The following is a 6829-nucleotide window of genomic DNA, read 5'->3' as shown; positions in this document are numbered from 1 at the left end:
AAAGCGAACCTCTGCATGCTAGAGCCTGAGGATTTCGGCTTCAGAGCACAGACCAAGGTTGGCATTTTTGGTCAAGCCAATTCTAATTAGGAGTTACAGGTACGAAGAATCTCTGCTTGGAGGATGAATAAGACAGCTGTCAATTGGGAGCAGTTTATCGAAGGCAAAATAAGAGATTGTAAAAATGTCATCTACTTTGATATTCTAAAGACTGGCGTATAATAAGATATTGAATATATAAAATATCATTTTGAATTATGATTTTGTAATACGGAAACAAAACATCTGTCGCAGTTTAGGCTCCAATTCAGCAAAGTTCTTAAGCACATGCTTCATTTTAAGCCTACTTCAATGGGAGCTAAGCACATATCTCAAGTTAAGCAGGTGCTCAAGTGCTTTGCTGAATCAGGGACTTAAACATTTCATAGGTGTGTGTGACAAATTATTAGCATGGGGGTAAAAAAGAGATGAGGAAAAGATTAAAAATTAAAAATTGGTGGAAGATCTTTGAACACACCCATGCTTAGCTTTACTCACGTGAGCAATCTTAGAGACATCAGTGAGACTGTTTGTGTGAGTAAAGTGAAATATATTTGTGTTTGCAGGATATTCTCCTAGGTGGATTATAAAGGTTAAAAAGCAAAGACCCATACCCCAGTATATGAGAGTGACAATAGCTCTTCTCTCCTGTCTCAGATAGGACAGCACTACAAACTTGTCTTTGATTTTACAATTGTCTTCTATGTGGCTGGACATTCTGCTCCCAATGAAACTGCAGAAAGTCCTCTGCACTCTGATAAGCGACCAAAAAGGCCACTCATTATGGAGCAAATGTCAAAAGAAAGGCAGCAGCAGCATCTAGCTCAAAGGACACTAATCGAGACTCACAAGACCTGGGTCCTATTCCTGGTTCTGCTGTGTGATTTTCAGCAAGCCACATCACTTCTCAGTTCCTCCTCCTACCACTTCTTTATTTAACCTGCAAGCATTTCAGGACAGACTGTCTCTCACTCTGTGTGTGTACAGCAGCTAACACACTGGGGCTCTGATCTCCCCTGGGGCTTCTAGCCCCTCCCATAAAACAATTTTATTTTAAACATTAAGCCTTCAAGGAGTAACAAACAAATAGGGCTGAGTGGTTCCTTCCTTCCTAAGTCTGCCACACACAAGGAACTCAGTACAGCGTTTGCTCTTGTTAACTTTACTACATGAAAGGGAGGGAGGACAGGTCTAGAATCAAGAGCAACAAGAATCACTCACCAGACAGACCCAGCAGCTCACCAGCCACGATCAGAAAGTAGATAGGGAATTTCTCCTGCATTTTGCAAAGCAGCTTCTGATTCAGCCCCCATAGACTTGGAAGTACTGACAATTTGCTCACACAGGTAGCAGCTGTCCCAGGAGATGCTGCTGCGCTCCCTTTCTGCAATGGGCGTTGCACAGTTTGCTCCCTGAGGGCAGAGTATTGGGTTACTTTATATCAGTTTAGGACAGGGAGCAGCCAATAACCCCCCAAAAAAGACTGTGCCAGCTGGAACATACTGACTGATAACAAAGAGAGTGAGGCAATGACAAAGTAAGAGGGTCTCTGTCATGCTATTTTTCTATCCCAGTGTATTTTGAGATGAGCAAGAGCTGGGCTCACAGTGGTGGGACTGATTCTTTCAATACAGTTTTTTTCTGGCTCTGCACAAGTCCTCATTTCCTAGGACACTGGTTGGTTTTGGGCTGGGTGGGCGTGAGCAGGTTTCAGGGGGGCCACCAAACAGGACCAGTGTTAGACTCATTGGGGCCCAGGACAGAAAGCCGAAGCCCCACCGTATGGGGCTGAAGCCTGGAGCCCCGAGCCCTGCCACCCAGGGATGAAGTCAAAGCCTGAGTAACTTAGCTTTACAGTGCCCCCTGTGGTCTGGGACCCTGGGCAATTGTCCTGCTTGCTACCCCTTAACTTGCTACCCCTGGCTTTTAAATGCAGAACACCAGATGTTTTGGCACAGGTGGGCTGTGGAGTTTTTACACCATGTCGGGGGGGGGGGGGGGGGGGCCTCTGAAAGAAAAAGTTTGAGAATCCCTGTCCTAGGAGACTTTACTTATTTCATGGCTGTTGTCTATACCCAAGCGTGGATTGAAAAGCCAAGCATGGGGCCTGATTCTCTGTTGCCCTACAATTTATATCTGTGACAAAAGGGTGTAACACACTATTGTTCTCATGGGGGAGCATTTTGTACTCACTTTTCAGTGCTATAAATAACTGCCCTAGGTGCAGGTGAGTCAGGTCCTTGGCATTTAGCTCTGTTGCGTACCTGGATATGGAGGGGGTTGGTGCTACTCCACGAGCTAACGCAGACCAGTGTGAATCAGGATCTATCCAAAGGCCTCTTACCTGAAAAAAAAAAAATTGTGATTTTGGATCAGGAATCCAGCAAACTCACGATTCTTCACGCCAAATCTAGCATCAACGGAACATCAAGGCTGAGAAATCAGACGAGCAATAGTCAGAATTAAAGTTGAAATTATGCCTATTGGGGGAGTAGTGCCTTAAAACATGGTCTCTCCATTTACCATTATAGAATACTCATTAGTCAATACAATACACAGTATAACACAGACCAACATTTCTTATGCAATCTTACAAATGGTGAGTTACAATGCAACCCAAGCATGGTCTGATTTTCAGAATGGCTGAGCACCCATATAGCCCATTGAAGTCCCTAGGAGCTGCATCAAACTGGGAGCTCAGTATCTCGAAGAGTCAGCCTTGCACAGGCTTCAGACTTGACATTTTTCAGTCTCAGTGATCTCTACAGAGCAAGCCAAGCTCTGCAGGAAATCAGCTGAGTAGCTGTAAAGTCATTAATGCCTGGTGTCAGCAAGTTTAAACTTTCTTTTAGCCTTCTCTTCAGCTCTCAGTGAAAGCAATCCAGATCCAGTCCTGCCTCTCTCACTCCCACTTTGCTTTGTGCCTGAGCATGGTGAGCAGCCCTCCCTGCTCCTCTAGGCCTTACCCCACCACGCCCAGTTCTGCTGGTGCACCCTGATCCTGATATGCACCCCTCATGCCTCTGTACCTGCTGTCCTAATCTGGGCCCGTCACACAGTGCTGCCAATGCTTTTCAGTCCTTTTACGCATGACCTCTGCTGTTCCAGTCCTGCCTCTTTGACTAGCACCAACTGATGCAGGAAGAGCTGCAAGAAAAGGAAATGTTAGACACTAAGAGGCCATGCTGAGTTGGTCCCACTTAGAACCAGACTCTCTTCCTATCATTCAACTCATCTTGCCAGCAACTGTCATTGCTCCTTGCCCAAAGGAAAGAAAAGGGGACTACAAATTGGAATCTCTTCCTCCAGGAGTGTTTTCTGATGTCAGAGCAGGAGACTAAGGCTGTGGATACACTACAGAGCTTGCAACTGCGTCGCTGTAGCATTGCTAGTGCAGACACTCTAAGCTGATGGGAGAAGCTCTCCCATCGACTTAATTACATCAGCCCGCGAGCCAGGGTAGCCTCTCTCCCACCGACATAGTGCTGTACACAGGGGAGTTTAAGTCGGTGTAACTGACGTCACTCACAAGGTAGCTTATTCACATCCCTGGACCTAAGCTGGAGTGGACAATAGCTTCCATGCTAGCACTTGTTTTGCGACCTTGGGCCTGAGTTTTTCTCTCTGTGATATGGGGATCATCACAGATACCTACATTCCAGGGGGTTTTCTGAGGCTGTTAGTCAAACTCTTGCAAGGTCGTTTAAGATCTTCAGTTAAACTATATAGACCAGGGGTGGCCAAACCTGCTGGCTCTCCGAGCCGCATATGACAATCATCAGAAGTTCAAGAGTTGGGATGTCCCTGCCAGGGATTAGGGCTTCAGCTCTGTGGGGAGGGCGTTGTGGGGCTTCAGACCTACAGGAGGTGCCTGCTGGGGTTCAGACTTCAGCGCCACTCCTGCTGAAGCCCTGAGCTGCAGCAGACACATCCCACAGAGTTAAAGCTCCGAGATTCCCTTTCCCCGCTGGACAGAAACCAGAAGCAATGCATAGGGGGCCACGTGCCCATCCCCCAGGTTTTTGCCATGGTTTGCTGGCCTCACTTGGCCACATGGTGCCATCAGGCTCCCACCTTGCACAGCCACTGCTGGAGCCAGCGAGCTGGGAGCTGAGGCTATGAGGAGAGGAAGCAGGAAACAGCTGGGAGCTACAGGGAGAGCTGCTGCTTCTGATACTGCCTCTTTTCCCCCCACCACTCCACCCCAGGTAAAGCAGCAGCCCCTCCCAGCAGGTCCCAGCTGTTTGCTGCTGCCTCTCCATGAGGACCTAACACCTGGGAGCTGCAGGGAGGGGCTGCTGAAGGTAAGAGGGGGGACATGCGGGGGAGGGGGAGGGGAAGGCGTGTTGGGAGAAGTGTGAACCTTTAAATTGTGCCCCCCACTCTCAGCAGGCAACAGTCATCTCTGGCAGAAGCCCCTAACCCCACCACCCCAACTGCAGGGCAGCAGCCCCATGCTCCCCTGCAGTCAGGTAGGCGGAGAATGCGGGGGAGGAAGGGGGTCGCGAGCTGCACTTTAACTGTGAAAGAGATGCATGCGGCTCATGAACTGTGGTTTGGCCACCGCTGCTATAGAAGCACAAGTTGTTATGATTTATTGGGTTAAATTTAAATGTGAACAAACAGTTACATTCCCTACTTCAGGGGCCCTTCAGTTGCTGATGGTAGCATAGCTTCAGGCTATAGCCATCTCCTCGTCTGCTGGCAAAGAAAATTGCAAAGCAATGCTTGATTATGCTCAACACGTTTGCTTAATATGATTTGAAATATCAGATAGAAAAATAATCCTCTCAGGGAGCAAGTTTTAAGCTTTTACCCAGCCGACTGTAGGCAGATTAAGAGTTTCCTAACGAAACCTGAAAAGGTTGTATTTATTTCAAACACCCCCCCCCACACACACACACCCTCTTTAACAATCCGCTATAGGTGGGATCTTTGCATTGCAGCTTGTTAGACAGGACTGGAAATGGCAGGACTGGCACAGATCAGTTCTATTCAGCACACTTCACTTCCTGAAATTCAGGGTCAAATTTAAGTCAGTGGTATATGGAGTCACTCCCATTCATTGCACCCTGCTCCATCTGCAGTCATTAGTCTATAAGGCAATAGAAGTGCAAACCGCTATCAAATCAACACAGGAGCATTAGATTAGATTAGAGCTGGTCAACATTTTTTGCAATCATTTTTGGAATGAAAATGTTCATTTCTTTCAACACTTCCCTTATTTTTTACTATTATTAGACGAACATTTCCACAGACATTTTCAGAACAAATGATTTCTTCTCCCTTTCTTGTAAAATGTATCATGGGAGATAGTTCCCATTTCCCAGCCATCTCTAGTAAAGCTGAAAGGGGCCTGCTCTTTAGTGCCGTAGCCTGGAAGGACATAATTGCTGGGAGCTGGGGGCTGATGATAGAATACAGAACTTTTCACCACTGGAGTCAAGAGTTCAAACCCTGCCCAGGCTAAGAGGGACCAAAAATTGTTGCCATTAGACAGCTGCTCAGTGGCCTATAGGAAAAGAATTTGGAGCTGTTGGTTTGGTCCCCCTTTAGAGGTCATAGCAGTGTTACTATTACTCATGCTTATAAAGGGTAGTGCCTAAGACCCCATCCAGAATGGGACACCGTTGTGGCAGGCACTACACACACCGTAGTAGAAACCACAGTCACAACTGTCCCACTTCTTTGACCGTCTTTGCTGAGACACAAAGGACAGAAGACACTTTCCCTTTTACAGGTGGTACCCTGTTTTGTTTGCACATGGCACTGCTGCTGGCTGTATCAGTTCTGTGGCTAAACAAAGAGCTTTGTGCTCCAGACCTGCGCAGCCAGCACCCTTCACCAGACCTTAGTTCACCCGGCAAAAAGAAATGCTGACTCATAACAGTGCAGGGATAGGAAAGGTTTGTCATGCTAAAGTAATTAATCCCCCCCGCCGCTCAGAGCTGCCTGGACTAATATTTCCATGCACTAGGATTACAATCAGTTCACCCAAACCCCAGCACAGGCAGAAGGAGGAAGAAACAAATACCGCCCAATTGTTTAAAGTGTGAATAATTTATAGCATACTTAAATAACACTCTCGGAAGAGAGATTAAAGGCTCATTATGAACAAGTCACATTTACAGGCCTGGAAATGTTTCCTTTCGGAAACAGCCATCTCTTACGCGATCACTCGCCCCTGTATTCTTGGTATTATTTGGATTGGGATAGAAGCTGCAGGCCCTAACTGAGATTAGGACCCTGTTATGCTAGGATTTGTACACACATAACAGGAGATGGTCCCTGCCTTCAAGTGCTTGCTGTGCAAACAAAGGGTGACCAATAGGGAGCATTATATTTACATCAGCAAGTGCTGGGATTGTGACAGATGCTGCTTCCCCCAACATGAGCAAGAACTCAGATAAGCATGGCAATTAGATTAGGTTAGAGCAGGAACAGCACAGGAAAGCAACGAAAAGACACCCAGCAGGGGGCCTCCAACGGACAATAAGCCATTTTCCATCCTTCAGCAAGCCACTTTTATGCTGCTGTTGAATGCAGACTTCCGAGAAAAAAATATATTTCTCTGTTCCCAAGAGCCTGTCTCCCATCTTCTGTTATTTTATTCTGGTATTGGAATTTCTGGATTCTTTCTGAGAACAGTATAAAGATATGTGCTTTATTGCAGCCTGTTTTACAAAAATTAAAATACAATAAATCAGCTGTAAATTTCAGCAAAGTGTAATGGACAGCTTTGGAGAGGCAGCATGATCTAGCGGTTAGTGCACTGGACTAGGGGTCAGAA

Source organism: Gopherus flavomarginatus, chromosome 13 (assembly GCF_025201925.1).
Source record: "Gopherus flavomarginatus isolate rGopFla2 chromosome 13, rGopFla2.mat.asm, whole genome shotgun sequence".
Taxonomy (NCBI): Eukaryota; Metazoa; Chordata; order Testudines; family Testudinidae; genus Gopherus; species Gopherus flavomarginatus.
Note: the sequence above shows the minus strand (reverse complement) of the source record.